The sequence below is a fragment of the Capsicum annuum genome, chromosome 4, assembly GCF_002878395.1.
Source record: "Capsicum annuum cultivar UCD-10X-F1 chromosome 4, UCD10Xv1.1, whole genome shotgun sequence".
NCBI classification, from domain to species: Eukaryota; Viridiplantae; Streptophyta; class Magnoliopsida; order Solanales; family Solanaceae; genus Capsicum; species Capsicum annuum.
The window spans coordinates 55,311,856-55,333,036 of record NC_061114.1 but is presented as its reverse complement, the minus strand read 5'-3'; the positions used below and the strand labels follow the sequence as shown (position 1 = coordinate 55,333,036).

The 21,181-nt window shown below is 34.1% G+C and overlaps 1 long non-coding RNA gene across 4 annotated transcripts; it reads right to left on the bottom strand.

Annotated features, from left to right (window-relative positions):
- Nucleotides 1-842: 842 nt before the first annotated feature.
- On the bottom strand, nt 843-19,090 carry LOC107868101. Of its 4 annotated transcripts, none has more exons than XR_007054934.1 (4): nt 18,623-19,090; nt 6,376-17,562; nt 1,365-1,932; nt 843-1,272 (listed from the first exon to the last, which is right to left on the bottom strand). It is a non-coding gene; the product is annotated as an uncharacterized LOC107868101 (long non-coding RNA). The 4 variants fall into 4 exon arrangements; XR_007054932.1 differs by having other exon boundaries at nt 17,403-17,562; nt 18,623-19,076; XR_007054933.1 differs by lacking the exon at nt 6,376-17,562 and having other exon boundaries at nt 18,623-19,073.
- Nucleotides 19,091-21,181: the final 2,091 nt, after the last annotated feature.

Sequence of the window (21,181 nt, the reverse complement as noted above, 5' to 3'; positions counted from 1 at the left end):
TCATTAATTATAATTAATTATTAAAAGCTGTTACAACTTATCATTTCTCGGTTATAAAACTGAAATAAATGTTACTAATTGAGAAAATTATGTTTTTCTTTTTTAAAAAAAAAAAGATAAAAAAAAGGTTGAAGAAATGAAATAAATGCCAATAATTAATGAGTCAAGAAAATATAATTTTTAAAGTTTTTTTTGGTCAAAATATTAAGAAAAAAGTTTAAAATTCTACGAAAAAAGATAAATGCTAATGGAGGTTTTAGAGGCATGCCACATCAGCAGCCTCCGATATCACTTTTATATATATAGAGAGAGAGATTCTATACAAATATGAATTTTTTCACTAATGTATAAGGATTGATTATACATTTATGTAAAGATGAGCTTTTAATATTTCATTTTAAAGGTTGAGAAATAAGGCTATATTAGATACAATTTAATGTATAATGGTTCATTATACATTAGATATTAATGGTCGTGTAAGGTATTAGCTGTCAACAAAGTTAGTAAGTAACATATTTATGTATAAGGTATAATTTAACAGTTTAATAATAGTATTTGATTTTACAATAGTAATATAAATAGATATTAAATGATCATATAAGGTAGCATATATAAGAATTTATGCTATAGTAATGTACATATAGTGTAATATATGTATGGATCAAACGTTTCAATGCTACACTATCTTAATACAATACAGCTTTATGTATAAGGTTACACAGTTTGTAGGACATTATTAATATAACTTGAATACAATTGTATTAATTATATAGTACACATACATTCATTTATATGTGTCCCTTGATGCTGTATAAGGTCACTATAGTCTTACAAACTGTTAATAATAACAAAATTAATCTATCAACATATTAAAGAAAAAGAAGATAGATAAGCATCCTTAAGACATCCCAAATCCTAAATCCAACAAAAAAACAAAAATTCAATCTAATACTAAAAATATAACAAGTGCTATAAATCTTTAACATCCATTACTAAAATAAGTTAGTAAATGTGATCATGTAGAAGGTTAAAAATCTGTGCTACTCTAAACTAACTATTGTTGTTTTGTCAACTGATTGAACATAACTTGGACTTGGTCGCGGAGGATCATCATTGTCACTTGTGTATCCTTCAGATGACTTGATAACTTTGTAATTTCAAAGTAATGTTGCATAGCGTATTCGTTGAGTTTGTGCGTCAAACCCACTTGAAGGCACTGTTAGCCCTTCACTTAAGATTTCTGCATATCCAACTACAAAAACACCACAATATCTGAAATGAAAAAAAAAATATTATTTAACAAGTCATAAAAAAATTCTTAAATGTTTATACATATAAAAAAAGGTAAAAACAAATGCACTTACAGACTAGCACACGCTTGTTGGGCTATGTTTTCAACATACTGAACGTCAAATGGGTGTTGGTTGAGAATCTGAGTGCGCTGACCCAATTTATCTTTATACACATTCAGAATTTGCCAGTCAACACATTTTGTCCTTTCAAAGAACCCATTATCAGACAAGTAAATAGGCAACATCACGACCAACTTGTGTATTTCATTGGATGGGTCCCTATTTGTGGTTCCTAATAATGAGGCATAGGCTCGTATGACTCTTTCCTTCAGCACAATAACAACCAACACCTAATGAAATTCTTTAACGCAATTAACAGGAACATAAGCCTCATCAACCATATGTCAAGGCAATTCCGCAGGAATATAGAGTTTGTTAATTGTGTTGGTTATTGATTTCTTATTTCTAGCAACACATGATCCGCATAGTTTTCCTGTGTAAAGGTTGAATATTTGAATCATCCGGCTAATATCTATGATATGTCTTTTCAATATGATTTGAAGAAGCAACTTGTTGCTGTATATTTATATTTTTGACCTATCTGCTGCTTCAACTTCTTTCTCAACGACTGACCATCAATCTGAGGTGAAAAATAATAATAAGATCAACCCGAGTGCCTAACTCCTAAAAAGTTTGCCAGAATATAGAAGTGAACACTAGCCTCTGCATGATAAAATAGTCATGGGTACCCCATAAAGATGAACTATTTCACGAATATAGATACGGGCCAGTCTCTCAACATTGAAAGAAATTTGAATAGGTACAAAATAAGTTGATTTGGTCAATTAATATATGATAACCCAAATAATGTTAGAATCATTACAACTATGAGGTAACCCAGCACAAAGTCCATAGTGATCTGCTCTCACTTTCACTAAAGAATAGGTAATCTCTGAAGCAAATTACCTAGTCTCTAATGCTCGACCTTCACCTACTGACAACATATGAAATGAGCTACAAAATCTGCCACCTCCTTCTTTATACCACCCCACTAGTAAAGCTACTTCAAATTCCAATACATCTTGGTATTCATAACAAATCAAGTGTTGCTCAAGAGGCAACCCAAATTAAGCTAGTTATGTTAATGTCTTTATTGTCCTTTAGTATTTCCTTTAGTTTTGTTTTTGTTCTGTGTTGTTAGGTTGAAGAAAAGTCTGAGTGCCATAGATCATAGCTAAGGAATATAGCAAAAATTAATTATGGGGTCCTATGGACCTCGTGGATAAACATGATTCCACTAGATAGGCCTAGAGGCCTCAAATGGTATTCGTAATTCTTATTTTTTGATTTATACTTAGGGCACAAAGTACGAATTTAAGTGTGGGATGGAGAATCTTCTAATTTCTTAGGGTGAACTACGCCTATAGGATTTTTATTTTTTGTATAGTCTTTAGTTTTGACTAAGTTTAAAAAATTATTAAAAGATTTAATCTCTCTTTGTTTTTAGTTTGGTGTTTGGTCTGTAGTAGACACTTAACCCACCCCTTGATTTTTCTTTTTGGATTTTTTAGAGGGGGACCCTTTGAACCGAGTATTCTTTTTTTATTCTTAGGAGTAATTTTAAAATTCTTGTTATTAGAAATAAATAGAGATGCTCTTGTTAGGTGCTATACATGATTACATGATACAAGTTGGTTTTGTATGTGGAAGCTTGTGTAATGGGTTTAATGACTATTTTTGAGACACCTAGGCTGATTTACATGACTCGTGTGTGTTTGACTTAATTTTGAATTCTTGATATTGCTTGGTTGAGAGTCTACAGGGATTCATCTTGTTTTGAGAATGTTCCATATGTGAGTGAGGTTTTTGTTATATTCCTTATTGCATATTGATGTCTGGAACTTGCCTAGTGTGTTTGTACAGAGAAATAAAGAATATTGAATTTTGGAGATGATATAGGCATTTTTTTTATAGCCATGTTTTATCTCTGCTCTATCTACTTGTTTTGCATGATCGTAGTTAGCTCAGTTAATCCTTTAGCCTATTCTTTGGTGGCCTCATGTGTAGCTTATTCCTTTTTTCTAATTGACTATAATTTGATCCAAAACTCCTAAGCACTTTAGTTGAAAGATTATGATTTGAAGGAATGAAAAATTGAAGGAAAAAGGTGAAGCCCTAAAATAGTAACTATTAGTGTGTTGGAAAAGTTTGGGTTGTGGTTGGGAGTAATGTAATGAAAAAATTGATCAAAAGTGAATCATGTGTCAATAGAAAATATTCCCTGTTATACCCCATCTTAACACGATGTCAAAATAGTATACAACATATTGAAAAACTTTCAATTTAAATATAGAAGCCGCCACCTAGTTAGTACTACGATGAAATAGGACCTATTATATACTAAGTAATTAAAACTAATAAGGACTTCATTTTAGGTCTACTTAACTTAAAATTTCAGGTAAGGATTCTAATTTTCCTAAAGGGAAGGGATTAAGCATTCTAAAGGATCCGCTAACTATAGTTAACTGACCAAACTTAGGTTAAATACAAAAGAATCGTCTTTTACTTATTTTAAAGAAAGAATTAATTAATTTATTTATATAAAAATGAGGAAAAATGAAAAAGGGTATCAAGTGAGACAAATTGTGCATGGGATTAAAATTGGAGTAAGATAAGAACATATACCGTGTGCAAAGATTTTTAGAAGAAAAGATATAATTAGCAAAGACATTTAATATCTTATTATTAGCAAATATATTCCTAAAAAAATGAATGGAAAGAGTTTCAATTAAATAAAACATTGGTTTTATATATTTTTTTCAAGGGAACATTTTGAAGTTATACTTTTTTTAATTGTTGAAAAAACTGCATTTTTAAAAATGATTAAAAGTTGCAAATTTACACTATATAATATGCAACTTTAAATTCTTTAAACAACATAAAAGTTTATAATTGAAAGATTCCCCTTTGTACCACCATATAACTTCTCTAAAGTAGTTTTGTTAAAAGAAAGATGTGTTTTGCTCAAAGCTCAATTCTGTGATTAAAGAAGTACCATTGAAAAACTTAAATACAAATTCTCGACACCGAAAAAACTGAAATTGTTCTGTCTTTTGATATTTTACTACTTGATTAAGAAAATGATTCACTCACATCAACGAAATACTTTTAAAGGGAACAAGGGACGACTAATGAAAGATTAAGAAGTATAAAATTGAATTCTTTTCATTTTTTTCCTTTTTTGCAAAGTCGTCTGTGATTAAAAAAACTACATATGTAAACTTGCTTCTTCAAAATTTCAAATATAATGTAGACACAAAAAACCATGTGAATATAGGAGAAAAAGCTAGCGACATATATCCAAACTATATTACCGCAAATTATCGATTCTAAAGTTCAAATGCTCTAGGCATATCGCAAATTATCATTTCTAAGGTTCAAGTGTTCTAGGCCTATCACAAATTACCATTTCTAAGATTCACGTGTTCTAGGTGGAATTACTTATCAACAAAACCAAGGAAAATTAAAGCAACAGTCAAATAAATAATAAATTTAACGAAATCCAAAATGAATTCAACGGTAAGTAAAGAAAAAGAAAAACGAGAAATATTATCTCCCCGCCCCATATCACTTGGATAGAGATCGGAGAATTGGATAACGAGGATTCAGTCCCTCTTTTTCTTCTCCCTTAACTACTTATTAAAACATAGAGGGAAGATGAGAGACTGGATCAAAGGGCAGAATGCAAGTTTGTTGGAATGAATGATGATATAGAGTCTCATTTGAGACTCCCTGCATTTTCGTCAAGCCATGTGAAATAAGAAAAAAAAGAATTAGAAGCTAATCTAAGAAAAAAACAATAAACAATAGAGTAACAAAACATCAAGACGGCTTAATCAATTAATTTAAGGCTTGATTAAATAGATGCTTAGCATTTCGAGAAGATACTTATGATCAAATTACTCAACCAAAAGATTCAAACGAAGGGGCAGAGACAAATCCTACACTCAAAAAGGAGTGACACTTAATCAAACTTCAAGCACTTTTGCCTAATTAAAAAAAATAGAGTATCCAGGTTATCCATGAAACATATCTTAATCAGCCCCTAACTTTACCAAAATAAAATGCCAAGTTAAAAAAGAACACTCTTAAGTTCCAAGCACAAGTAAGCAAAACAAACTTAAAGGCTATGTCACGTTTGCAAATATGGATCTCCTTATTGACATGATCCTAGTACTTTTATGTTAAAATTCAATATCCTCAGTCAAACATACCAAGTAAACATAGCTGTTCATTTGTACAAATTATTGCTAGAAAAACAAAAGAAAGGAAGAAAAAAAAGTGAACATCGAGTATGAATTTGACCAAAGTGAAAGCATGAGCATTCATTCTTTTAATCGAAAAAACCACCTCTCCTTGTGAGATTCGTGGCATACCAAAGGTGTTTTTTTAAGTTCCTTTGTAAACACCATGAGAGCTCATGCCTAGTAGCGGTATAAGCAGTTTCTCGAAATGAAAACAACACCTTTTTCACACATCCGACCAACCCTTTTTAAATAAATCAGTTGCATAGGAGATTCTCAGTTAATGACGATGCACAAAAGAAGATAGATAATCCATGAAGATAACACACATGTATTTTTATTGACCGTAAGACATGATACTTAAATGACGAAAATTTAGAAAGAAAATGTTATCAACCGGGAGGGGATTTAAAGCGCTAAACCATCAAAAAGAATAAATTCATTATGAATATGTTACAACCATATATATAGTTCAAATGAGGGAAAATAGCAACATCGTCTATATTATATGCATGACATATCCATATTCATAACAGACCTGACCAATTGCTTTTAAAATTCAATTGTTTTTTGGTTTCAACAATAAATTGCAAGTGCAGCAACTTCCTCGCAAAAAATGACGACGAAACAGATTCAGAAGAAAAGTAACAAACGACTTCAGACACCCAAAGAAATCTTTTATATCAACAAAATATAATATGCTTCCTACATGAAATTCGAGAGGCAGAGAAATAGAATGAATGCCATTATGAAATAAAAGAATAATATTATATTTTCACCTGTTTTGGAGCAGTGAACTAAGGTACTCTTAGATCAGAAATTTACACTCGAAATAGAAACTCTGTATTCGAATGGCACAAAGGATTCCAAAAATCAAAGAGAGATGAAAGGACTGGATATTTATGAAAAAGAGAAGCTCTTGTTCTTTGTTGTAAACAAAGAATTTTTTGCTTAAAACAACTCCCTCTCAAGCCTCCCCCAATCTTTGTATTTATAGAGGGGAAACTAGGGTTTATGGGAATTCTTTTTGGGTGGAAGTTTGTAACATGAAAAGAGTTAATTGAATTTGATTTCAAAATTCTAAAAAGCTGTAGCTCTAAGCTTAGCAATATGATTGATTAGGAGGACTTTGTCACTATATTTGACTGAGAGAGGGGAGAATAGAGCAGATAGAGTTATCAAAGTTTGCACAAAAAAAGGATGAGAACGACTGTCCATGGCTAAAGAAGGTGAGATTTTTGCTAATAATGGAGAGAAAAGAGCAGCATTGATAGAGTAGAGGAGAGCAACCTAGTATGCTTCTAGGATTTCAAGGGGGAATTATAGATGCTTTATGTGGGTAAGTGAGGGTATAAGAGGTAGTTTAGAGTAAATTGGAAATTAATTGGGTTTGACCTGCTAATAAGAGCAAGACAAGTGGCGAGACATGTGCTGATTGTGGAAGAAGTATTACAGGCGTGTGCGGAGACTGTTTGGCGCCTTATGTTGCACAAATGTGGCATCCAAGTGGTGCTGAGGTGGACGAGTGGAGAGAAAGGTCAGATTTAATGGATCAGACCTCAATTTAAGCCAAGATTGTAAAAATATTTAAAGGAATGGGCTAATTTAAATGCTTTCCTTCTTATACGCTTTGGGCTTCTAAATTAATACAAATAACACTTTTGATAAAACATATTAAAATATTCGAATAAATAAAAAAATCATTTGATACTAAAACAAGTACTTAAACAAAGTTGCATCGTAAATGTTGGAATTGAATGATATTATTTATAAAGTATAAAATCACAAAAATATTTCATATAATTAAAAAAAAATATAATGCCTTTTGCGCAAGTTTATAAAAAATGCGATGATAATTTAAAATATAATAAAAATAGCAATAAAGAATAATGATGACGATAATAATAATAATAATAATAATAATAATGTCATCGACAATTCTTAATTTTAGAAATACAAATGGTAGCAGAACCTGCATAAACTCCTAATTGTAGGAATATCATACATGAACTTTTTTTAGCTATCAAAGTTATTTAAAAGCGCACAAAGATAGTTTGAAAGAAAGACGGAACAAAATTGGGTGTCAACAACTGTCCATCTTTGGTTGAAAATGATGAAAGAATTTTTGAACAAAGAAGTTGACTTAGTAACCTAATTTTGTCCAGCTGATAGAATCTGAAAGGATAAGTATGAAAAATGTTTGGGAGGAATGTGGTCAAACTCTGATCTCCGAGTTGCTTACATATGTCAGGTTGTATGAGAACCAAGCCATATGTAGTTCAAAACTCATAATTCTTGTAGATTAGGAAAAAAAGATAAACATGAGCTTATAAAGATTGTCCCAGTGTCGTATTATGATGACACTGGGTATGATGATTCAGGAACATAGAAGATAAAAATGAGAGAACTTGACCATCAAATTATCAATGTTAGTAGGGCATTTAGAAGTAGGGTCAAGTGAAGTTCGAGGTAGATTCTTAATCTTTGTTGGGAGTTTAATCCTCATTCCTAATAAATTGCCCAAGTTCACTGCTCAGAAATAGTTCCACATTTTTGCTAAGGTTCCTGTAAAACTTAAACTAGATAAAACAACAAGTACATAAACATTAAGTATAAACAATCTTTAGAAATTCCTGAAAATGACACCCCTCGTGCGTTAATTTGTGAAAATGAGGCCTTGGACAGAAATAATTTAATGATATAATACCTTCAACAATGCTTATAAAATAAGGTTTTAGACTGATGATTAATGAGAATGGTGCCTTTCGGCAATGAAAATGAAGCCTTAAACTAAGTAAATTATGAATATAAGGCATTTTCAAGCCAAATAATTAATAGATGAAGGCTTTTCCCTAAGCTAATGATTTATGAAAAATAACCTTTGTAAGCGGTGGATTCTATAAAGCATTCGTTTGGTGCATCCGTAAGTTTTTATGCACTTATCAAAAAATAGTTGTGCAATGCATTTGAAAGTGATTGCGCGATGCTATGGAAGAAATGAAAGTCATGCAGAGTGCGACATAACTTAAAGCAATTGTGCAGTTCCTTTAGAAGAAGATGAAAGCCATGAGTAGTGCAGAATATCTTAAAAGCAATTATGTCGTGCGTTTGTGCTTATGCAAAGCCATTAAAGCTATGTGCAATGCATTCTAAAATATTTTAAAGCATTTGTGCAGTGCATGTGCGGTGCAAAGTAATTGAAAGCTATGTATTATTCATTATAAATTAAAAGCGATTGTGCTTGTGCAGAGTCATTAAAGTCGTGTGCAATGCATTTTAACACATTTTAACGCATTTGTACAGTGCAAGTGCGGTGCAAGCAATTGAAAGTCATGTATTGTGCATTTTAAGCATTTGAAAGATTTATGCAATAATTTTGAAGGCATTAAATAGACCAAACAGAAGTTATGTGTAGTGCGTTTGAAATCTTTGTCAATCTTCAAAATTGTTTAATTTATAATTTTAAAATCAATATCATTACAAAGGCATAATTTCTCCTAAATGCTTTAAAGGAATCCAAACCGTTTGAGGTGTAATCCTCACAAGACTGCAATGTCGTTAACTTTTAACATCGCTAATTTATAGAACCAGCATCCAGAGAAAAGTTTGTAACTTTGGGGGTGGTTGATTTGTGTCGACTTTGAAGGACTTGCTCTAGATACTACGTGCTTCCAACTTTGTTTGGACTCATAACCCCATCTATTCCAATATTGGCAAATAGATAATAAAAAAATGTTTAACAGAAAATTATTTAAAATAGAAGATAAACAAGAGTAATAAATAACTTGATAAGTAAAATATGCAAATATACGTAGTGGCAAAAGAAATTTTGCCAAACTTTTGAACTATGACATATTCTGAAACAATGTGAACCTCCTTTATCCAAAACGAATGTCCCATTTTTCAACAACTTGGTTGAACCCACACTTTTCAGTATCTCTTGACATCTATTCAACCATTTCTTAGAATGATGACCTTTAAATGTTGTCTCAATTTTGGTTTGAGCGAGATGCTAACTTTCCAAGATGATGAGACCGAGCCTAGTATAGGCTGCCTATATATCTCGCCAAGGGAATCAGGCCGAGCGTAGTTCATTAAATACACTTAAGAAAATTAAAAACTAAGGGGCCGAACTCTTCGTGGGTTGCCTATGTATCCCACGGGAATAGAAACACCTAGACTTAGAATCATTGAAAAACTTCATTTTTTGGTGTCACAAGGGTAGGTACAATTAGTGGCTTGAGTCGTACCCCTTGGATACTTGTTATTTCCTTCTGCTCCTCCCCTCTCATATCCTAGATAGCGCGGTGAGTGTCACTCACTTTTCTAGGTACGAGTGACCCTCCCCTCAATCGTACCTAAGGGTACGAGTCATAGTAAGGTGAGTTGTATAGGGGATTCATGAGTTGGGAAGTGGACTATTTTGGGTACGATTGTTGTGTCCGAGTTAGGGGTGAGTCGTACCCTTTGGATACAACTTAAAGGTGCATGATCGTACCCATAATAGTTTTTGTGACCTAGGAGAAGCCTAGGGTACGAGTTAGGGTACCACTCATGCCCTAGTGTACGACTACTTAAGTGAGTCGTATGGTGAGTTGTACCCCTTGATGGGTTCAATTTTCAGCTTTTAACCAAGGGTCTTGTGGCTATTTGTTATGCCTAAAACCCTAAGACCTCTCACTACATAAGAGTGTGTATCCTCCGAAAAATCCATTTTGATTGATCAAACACCCTAAATACTCTCTCAAGCTCATCTTTGAAGGATTGGAGGCTAGGGTTTCGAGGGTGATCTTCAAGAGGCAAAGTGAAGTCAACATTCTTGGTGATTGAAGTTGTCTAAGGCATGTACCTCTTCCCCTAGCTAAATAACTCTAAACCTATGTATTTCACACTTGGATTAATAATTGTACACGGTGGTTTTGAAATCGAATGAAAAGGGTTTTGTTGCCAAATGATGAATAATGATTATTCTTGCCTAGACTTATGTTTATACATGTTATTTATAGTAGTTTGCACTCATGAATGCTTATTGTATGTGGTATATCATGTGGGTCTTGAGTAACCCTAGTCTTGATGGTTTTTACCATGAAATTGTACTTGGTAAAGGCATGTACACAAGGTGTTTGTGAAAATATCTAAGTGAGATGTCTAGTTACATAACGATGATGCTTTGAACTAGGGCAATGGCCCAATATGTAAGAATGCTTGATAAATCATATTGTGAAAGTAAAATAAGCCGCGTATTGTGTAATTGATGACCTCGATGGTTGGAGGAATAAGAAAGAGGTTAAAGTCCCTAACATGAAAATGAACTTGAATTGTGTGTTGAACTAAATTATGGTATAGAATTACTAATGAAGTGGTAATGGCTTGTAAGGGTCTTGAGGACCTTAGTTTGAATCGTATAATGAGTTGAATTAAGGCATTGGCCTATAGAAATGGTTTAGCAACGAAGGCTCCCATGAAGACCATATCTGGTAATGTATGGTGTTGAATTAGCTACATAGGTTAAAGTCCTTATGTGTAGAATTGAATGTATGTGGATGCATGGAAAAAGGGTTAAGAGTCCCAATGTCGACTAATAAGAGTCGTGATGGCTTGAGGTTAAAGTCCTTTGCCTAATAGAATCGCTTGTGGTTACAGTCTCTTGCATAATGAGATCTCATGAGGTCGAAGTGCCTCACCAAATAAATTGGCATGGGGTTAGGGTCTCCTATCGAATATAGAATGAGGTTAGAGTCCCTTGCCTAATATGTGAGAATATGGTTAGAGTCCCTTGCTTGAATGAATGTGAGTGGTTAGTGTCTTTCACTTAAGTGGATGTGTATGTTCTTAGAATCCCTTACTTCATGATATGTGAATATGGTTAAAGTCCTATGCCGAATAAGAAATGCTTGAATCTATAAGTGTGGAAGATTAGAGTCCTCCATTGCATGTTTGTTGAATGAGTCTTTCCAAAATGTTGGTAAGACTTGTCCCCTGGTTAGCATATGATATGTCTATATGTATGGATAAGGTTATGAATGTGATTGAATATATATATATATATATATATGCTATTTTATCCTTATCTTTGAGTTACATGCTAGCGTTCCAACCACCAGCCGTATTCGAATGCTATGTCTCCACGCGACATAGGGGCCGGAGCATCATCTTCTCTTCCTACGCAGCGATTAGGTGATCGAAGCGGTTCGTGCATCGACTACGGAGTGGTGAGCTTCCTTATTTTGGAAGACATTAATTCTTGGTCCCCTATCCTTAGACTTAGTCTTATTTTGACTAGTTTGGCTATTGTCAGGGGCTTGTCCCGACATATATATTTCTATACTTTGGTTTGTATGGAGGTATTGTGGATGATTGTGGACATGGGTATATTGGCTAGTGTGTTGATATTTATGAAATGGTTAGACATTATTTAAGTTATGACTTATGGTATATTTTTCGTTATCTTATTTTTTGTCAGGATTCACTCGACCCATGTGGTTAATGTGATGATTGTGATAGGTTATCAGGGCAACTTCTGGTTAATGTGGGCTTAAGGTGCCCCTACGACATGGCTCGATTTTGGAAGAATCAGATCGAACATAATTAATTACATATGAAATAGAAAAGGGAGGAAATTTGATTTTTTTTCCTTCTAATGTGACCGAGGCCAATGTGGCTGCCTACGTATCTGCCTAAGAAGTAAGGTCGATTGTAGTTCACATTACAAGAACAAGGGATTTTTGGGAAATTTCTACTTAATAGACCAAACTTCGACGTGGATTTCCTACGTATTCCCCCAAGGAAACTAGGTCATTCATAGTTTCATTACATAGAAAAAGGAGAATTATTAAAAAAACAACTAAAGACTTCTAAACATAATATTTCTTAACAACATCTGCATTTATAGCTTTCGGCCATACTTCACCATTTGTTTCTGTTAGGATCAATGCTCCGCCTGTCAGTACTCGATGAACCGTGTAAGCCCGTGTCAGTGAGGTGCGGACTTTCCTTTAGCTTCATTCTGGCATAGAAATATGCGTTTTAACACCAATTTTCCTTGTTTGAAATGTCTTGGTCTTACCTTCTTGTTGAAATCTTTGGCCATTTTATTCTGATAAAGTTGACCATGACAAACTGCGTTCATCCTCTTTTCATCAATTAGTATCAATTGTCCATACCAGTTTTGAATCCATTTGGCATCACTCAACTGAGCTTCCTGAATGATTCTCAAATATGGTATCTCTACTTCTACGGGTATCACTACTTCCGTTCCATACACAAAAATACAATGTGCTGCTCCAGTAGAAGTCCAATAGTGGTGCGATAGCCATGGAGGGCAAATGGCAAATTCTCATGCCAATACTTGCAGTTATTAATCATCTTCTGCAATATTCATTTGATGTTCTTGTTGGCAGCCTCAAAAACTCCATTCATCTGAGGTTGGTAAGGAGTGGAATTATTATGAGTAATCTTAAACTTCTCACATATCTCACGAATCAAACCAGTATCAAGATTAGCTTCATTATCTGTTATAATTGATTTCAGAACTCCAAATTGACAAATAATGTACTTGCGAACAAAATCTATCACCACCTTCTTTGTTATGGACTTTTACGAAGAGGCTACTACCCATTTAGTGAAATAATCAATAGCTACAAAAATGAACCTATGTCCACTGGATGCAACTGGCTTAATAGGATCGATGATACCCATACCCCAAGCTGTGAATGACCAGGGAGAACTCATCACATTGAGTTCATTTGGTGGAACATGAATCAAATCACCATGAATCCGACACTGATGACATCTTTGCACAAAGCTAATGCAATTTGTTTCCATTTTCATCCAAAAATAACCAACTCAAAAAATCTTCATTGCCAAAACAAAACCATTCATATGATGCCTCAGATGCCCATATGTATTTCTTATACTAACCTGTTCGCCTCCTGAGCATCGATGAACCTTAGCAATCCTAAATTCGGGGTCCTCCTATAAAGGATTTCTTCATTTAGGAAAAAGTTATTCGCCAATCTCCAAAGTGTTCTCTTCTGAATACTGGTTATGCCTTCTGGATAGTCTCCTTCCCTGAGATTTCTCTTAATCTTGTAGTACCAAGGTTTTTCGTCCGTCTTCTCATCTACGTGAAAACAGTAGGTTGGTTTTTCTTGTACATTCACCTTGATAGGATCTATGAAATTCTTGTCTGGATGTTGAATCATAGAGGACAAGGTTGCCAATGTATCTGCTAACTCATTCTGAGTTCTTAGGACATGTTTAAATTTAACCTTGATGAACTTCTTGTGCAACTCTTTCACACACTCCAACTATGGAAGTAGCTTTACGTTCTTGACATTCCATTTACCTTGTACTTGATGAACCACTAACTTTGAATCCCTTGTAACCAACAGTTCCTGTATGTTCATACCAATAGCCATTCTAAGACCAATAATGCAAGCCTCGTACTCTGCCATATTGTTAGTGCATGGAAACCAGAGTTTTGCTGAGATTGGGTAATGCTGGCCTAATTTTGAAATTAGTACAGCCCCAATACCAACTCCTTTGAAGTTTGTTGCCCCATCAAACAACATTCTCCAACTTGGATATTCTTCTGATATATCTTCTCTAATAAAAAAAACTTTTTCATCTAGCATATAAGTTTTAAGAGGTTTGTACTCTTCATCCATGAGGTTTTCAGCAAAATGGTCGGCTAACAATATCAGTAAGATGAGAAAGTGAAGAGCAAAGATATGAGACAACGCCAAACTTGACCAAAAACATGGAAAATTGATCACCTGTTCATCTAGTGGTCAGACAATCCAAGAGTAGCATGACCATCTCCATGACCTTGAGAAAAATTGTTACATCTAGATGTAAAGAGTTGTTTTAGTCAAAGGACTCAAACTTTGCATATGTCAAGAGTAAAGAGAGAAAGAAAGAAGAAAACACTTGATAAAGCCATAGTTCTTTATCACACTCGCTTCTTGATGGAGACTTTTGATCATGGTTCTTAGATCAGAAGCCATTGAAAGAATTATCACGAATTAAGAGCAAGACTTCTCTCAACATATAAAAAAGCCTAAGGATATTTTGTTTTAATATTAAATTACCTTGCTTATTTGCTCCAATAAATCCTCTATAGCAGCAGCTACATCAGAAACTACGGAAGAACCTATATTACTACTTCCTGTCAGGTTCTTTTCTGGGGGATTTGCCCCGCAAAATGAATTATTTTCTTTTGTTAAGAAGGACAATGAACAATTGAATTCTTCAATCACCAAGAGCCTAGCCTTCTTATTCAATTTACTTGAATACTTCATTTTTTTCTTTTTGCAGTACTTTTACCAGCAAAAGCTTCAGCTCTCACATTTATGAACTCTTGGGCCTGGGTTTAAGGCTGGTAAGTGGTATCACCTGATATCATCCTAAAAGCTTGCGTCGGGAACTGGCTCACTATGCATGCCCCAACTTCTCGATCTTCAGAAGTGATTTCTTTAGTATAAAATAGATCTGCAGAAACATTTTTGTTCTGCTCCAACAACCGTAATAAGAAGCTACCATGAAGATAAAGAATGGAAAAGAACAAAGAGTACAAAATGTAGAAAGAAAGGACTGCACTAACTTGCCTGATACACTCATAAATCCTCTCACAAGTGATTGGTTGTATTCCCCACTTACATGCAATCTCATATTTTGGGCCACTAATAAATTTACACAACAAATGTGTGACCTTTTTTGTTAATTTCTTAACAAATTTGTCTCCAATTGTAAAACATAAAATTTCTCAGGAACTGACTCTCTTTCTCATCATACTGCAAAACACATAAGCAGAAACTCTAAAATGCTGGGAAAGGAACTCGACATGGAAATGGATAATAAAGAATGTGACTACCAACATCCAGTAAGCATCCATCCTTCATAAAAACAATATTTCTTTTTCATTAACCTTAATTTGTATAATGTAAGAATTCAGTAGCAAAGAACAAGAGAGACTGCAGAGTCCATATTATTACTCTGCACCTTTTACAATAAATCGAGCAGATTTAACTTCACATCTCAAGATAACAGAAAGTGAGACTGCAAAAGAAAAACCATCCTCTTCCATTCCCCACCCTCAAGTTCAGGGGATTATCTAAAGGACTTGTAGTCTTCGAAAAGAAAAAAAAATCATAAAAAAGGCGTAAATAATGAAAATGAAGTTGAACCAATTCGACAATACATATTAATTAAATTATCATCACTGTATTAAAATATTTAGAAAGCAAACAACACATATTATTTGTGAATTCAAGATCATTTTCTCTATTAGCGACTTGAATTATAGATAAGCATATCAACATATTCTCTAGAGGAAGTCGTTCATAATTTGATGAGCTGGTTTATATATGTTTATTCAAGTCCGAACTTATGTTTGGCTAGAAATAGAGAATTTTGTGTGTACCTTTTTCAATTATCATGTTTGTACAGGTTATGAAAGTGGGAATGACTGGCCATTAATTGACTTTTATAGAAACAAAGAAGCTTTTGAAGTCTAATGGTGAACAACAACACAGAACAAGTCAAGAAAAGTTAAAAATTAGAGTGAAAAGCAACATACTCTACAATAAGAATCATGATCAACCTCAGAGGCGCATAACTCACTTTATGAGGCATTTGGACATGAAACCTTAAGGAATATTATAAATCCTTGGTGGTTAGTCTCTAGTGCTTCAAACTGATCATCGTTTGGAGTTTCCAAGGAAAAGTTATATCTAAATTAACTGAAATCACCCAAAGCAATGAATTGATCTGACCGCATAAAAAAGATATAGTGATTTAGTAATTATGCAATATCTAAAGCTTAAGATAGCAAGCTTATTACAATCACATAACTCAAAATGAGCTTGATTTCTGATATTGTCTTTTCTTCAAATTTAACAAGGGTGTAAGGAAGAAAGAAAGGAGGTCGGGTGAGGATCTTGGAATGAAGTTTCCGGAGCCAGGAAAAATACAAGAAGCAAGATGATTGATGATTCAAAGGATTCAACTATAAGATCATCCTTTGTATCTTCCTATTTATCTTAGATTTGTAATGCATGTGTATCATTGTCCTTGTGTTATTTCATGAGTTAAGTTGTGTAATAAGAATTTAATGAAAGCGATCATGGATTAAGGATTTGATTGAGTTCTCCTTGCTTTACATAAAATGGTCTTGTGTTATTTTTCAGTCTTGTGCTTAATTTTTGTGAGTGAGTGTACATTTTTTACAATTGATTGGGAATAAAATAGTGAACTTGGAAAAAAGGGTATAAGATTAGACACAAATTGAATAGTATATGAACAAGGATTAAAGATAACCATATCATTAGTTGGATTGATTCTTTAACTAGTATAGGAATATACCAATTTACCCTGTATGCTCATGACTTGAGCTTGACACAAATGCATCCTAATAAGTTCCATTCTCCTAGGAATATAGAAAATAGGCTTGTATGCCATTGAGAACATACATGAAAGTAAATTAATGTCTAAGATTAATAACTAGTATATTTAAGTAGAGCATAGGAGGTTCAATAAATGTAACAGAATGCTCGGGAGAACCTAAGCCCTAGAAAGCTTTCTCTTTTAGATATTAGTTTGTTTTGATGGTCGTCAAGTCATACTTCTCTAAAACAGGGCAGTTCGGTGTACTAAAGCTCCCGCTATGCATGGGGTCTAGGGAAGGTCCTGACCCCAAGTCATACTTTTTCTAGTCTTGAAAAAATACTAAATTACAGAAAAAGCATTATCAGAAAAATCAAAGAATGTAACAAGAAAAGTTCTTGAGGGGAACACATTCAAATACCTCCAAACAAGACTTGATCCAGCGACTTGATACAAAAGTAGCCATTTTTCTTAGAGTGCAGTATACCATGACATTCGATAGTGAAATGCATAACTGTTTTATCCTGATCTTCCACCACCACTCCTTCCCCGTGCTTAACCCACTCAATAATTTTAGCTCTCTAGACAGATTATGAAAACTTTAATATCAAATTGAAAAAATGACACTACACTAGGAAACTTTATAATTAAAGGAATTCGGTCACAGAAAGATATTAGATATCTAGAAGATTGTCATAGAAAGAGATATTAAGTATAGTTAGAATTCAATTACTCTCTGAAGCTTACTTTGAATGCAAGCACTAAGAAGTACTTAGTTTCCAAAGACAAGGGATAAACCATCCCTCACAGTACTTAAAGACGAGGGATAAACTACCCTTCACAGTTAATAGGTAGGATATTCTTCACATCTTTCGAAATCAAAAGACAACAAATTCCATGGTGTTATGCAGAAGACTTCAGCAAATACTAGTTCTATCCTAAGAAATTTACGTGAATCAGATAGATGAATTACACACTTTCTAGAAATGGTTGCCAATAACAGAGGGAATAAATAAGCATTAAAAAAGATACGGGAAACCACCCTTCTCTTTCAGCAGAAACTTACAACCAACACAGAAACAAAAACTATGTAGATTCTACCAAGCAACTGTTCAACTTTATAGCTTTCAAAAACAAATGTTTAGGTAAAGTATTAGATAGCACAATAAAGCTCAATCACAAAAGAAGTACTTAGTTTACAAAGACTAGTGATAAACCACCCTTCACAGTACTTTGTTTGAAGATGAGGGATAAACCACCCTTCACAGTTCTTCATTTTCAGGATAAGGGGTAGACCGCCCTTAATATACTTGGCTAATCTAAGAAATAAGAAGAAAAAAGAAGAAAAGGGTTAATCGGAGCTTACCTTAGGAATCCAATTCACGAAAACCCAATTTCGCAGAATCAAAAGGCAATTTTTCATATATAGATAAAAAAAACCTCAATCCTTGAAAATGGTGTTCTTCAAACTGGGATGGCAATAGCGATTGAGACTGAATATTATGATAGCTTGTGCAATCGAGGCTAAATATTGTGATAGTGTGTGCAATCGAAGCTAAATATTGTGATAGTGTGTGCAATCGGAGCTGAGCATCAGAGCTGATGTTGTGCAACATAAATTGTGACATTGTGTATACGTACCTCACTTCAAATTGTCCGAATCGGAGCTGAATGTTGTTCGACCTAAATTTTTATATTGTTTACCTCACTTCGAGATGTGCGATAGTGTGTATCACAATTAATCGATAGTCCAACACTTCTGGTGGACGATAAGCATCGGACCCTTTCCCCTCCCGGCGGTAGGGGTGCCTCTCCTGCTGAAGGCGGTTCCCTTTTGATCACCTCTTCTTCGTCGGCAGAGGATCACTTCTTCTTCTTCCTCTCCATTGTTAAAATTTATAGTATAAATATTACTTTTGATTATTCATTAAAGAACAGTAGAAATGTTGACAATAAAGAAGAGGGCGCGTATAATAGTTTCAAACCCTAGACAAAGTTGTTCAAAAAATCCACTTTATTGTGAAAGTGTGTGGTTATGCCATTTTTGAGTTGAATGTTTTTTTAGAGTTGAGGGTTTTCTGAACTGAAAGGATTATGTTTATAGATTTAAGTTTGTATGCTTTATGATTTTTTTTTGGGTAATTAGAAATTTAAGGGAATAAAATATATTGGAGGGAATATAATATTTTAGTGTTAAAATATTGAAGGGAATATCATATTTTAGTATAAATTTTTTAAAAGTTATAAGATAATAATACTTGTAAATTCTTGTTTTAAAATAATAAAAATAACATATTTTAAAAGTTTAACCATATTTTTAAAAGGCTTTGCAAATTATATAATGATGTTACAACACTTATAAAATGCAGCATATAGCATTAAAGACCACGCTTTACAAGCGTTGTCAAAATTATTGTGGCTTAACGTTAGATATTAATGGTACACTTTAAAAGTGTGCCCAAAAATATGTTAGGCAACACTTTACAAGTGTTGTCCATATTTAGTGTCGCCTTAGGCCAAAAATGTTGTAGTGTTATTAGAGATATTTTATCAATCCTTGACCATCAGCTCCAGTTCTATGGCAGACACCATATCCGGAGGAGCTTTTATGAGACTAAGTTGGGAGGCAGCTTTGGAGATGTTAGATCAAATCTCACTCACTAATCAAGGGCGGAAAACTCGAGAGGCTGAGAGGGGATCTGACACATATGTTATTGGCTCCTCCTGCGACCAGAAAGTAGCAGATGACACAGTAGCTAAAGAGATTAGATTGTTAAGAATTGATCTAGGGGTACTTGGAAAGCATCTTGCAACAACGAATTTCAAGAAAGTGAACGCAGTAGCAGCACAGAGGCAAGCTTCTAATACATATGAGTTAGAACTGGGAGAGGAAGAAAATTATCTGGATCGTCAGTTGGCGGGTTTACGAGCCCAAAGGCAAAAGAACTAAGGTTGAAACTACTATGACAGATACAGAGGCCTTAAAAGAGAGTAAGATGGTGACTGAAAGAAGAAGGGTGATTATAGAGAGAATGGAGATAGGTACATTCCACCTGTCAGACGAGATGCAGAATCCATAATGGAGGAGATGTTAACTAAGCTGGTGAATGGTCAAGAAAATTAATAGATCGACCTTAAGGAGATTAAGATCGGCATTTTAAGATTGATCCAGAAGTTCGATTCATATACCACTGCTATCAAAAAATTGGAGCACCAATTCGGGTAAATATCAGCAACTCTGATCAAGGACAGCCAGGTACCCTTTCGGGCAACACGATGCAAAATTTGAAAATGATGGTCATGTATTTGTTATTACTATGAGGAGTGGTATCACTACTATTGATCCCCCATGACCCACTGTAGAAGATGTTGTTGATAACACACCTATTGTTGAGTTCAAAATAGTAACAGGTGATAAAGGTAAAGTTGCTGAAGATAAAGGTAAGGGTTCGGTCATTGAGCTAGAAATTAGACAAAATTTTGAGGCTATCCCTACCTTTTCCTCAGATATTGAAGTAAAAGAAAGAGGAAGGTAAGTTCGAGAAATTCATTGAAATACTGAAAGAATTAAGCTTGAACATACCTCTTCTTGAGGCAGTTGAGTAGATGCTTGGATATACCAGATTTATGAAATAATTGGTCACAAAGAAGAAAAGAGCAATAATTGAGGATGTTAATGGTGTGCACCACTGCAGTGCAGTCACGACTAGGTCTTTGGTGCAGAAAAGAATAATCTCAAACCATTCACTATACTATGCACTATTAGGTTATCTCGATTTGCTAGAGCATTATATGACTTAGGAGCAAACATTAATTTGATGTCATTGGCCATATTCAAGCAATTGAGCTTGAACTCTCTAGAAACAAATTTGATGTGGTTGTTGATGGCTAACTGAACAGTGAATAAACTTGCGTGAATCTCTTTTGATGTGATCGTAAGTGTGGATAACTTCATCTTTCTAACTGACTTTTTCATCCTAAATTGTGAGGTTGACACCGAGATTCCCATTATATTGGAAAGATAATTTATGGTCACAGGTAGAGCTATGGTTGACATGGAAAAGGCAAGCTGAAATTCAAAGTTAATGGTGAGAAGGCTATATTCAACATTAAAAAGTCAATGAAACAACTAACCTACATGGGGGTAGTATCAGTGTTTGATTATATTGATGACCCTGGAGGATGCTCCTATGGTTATCT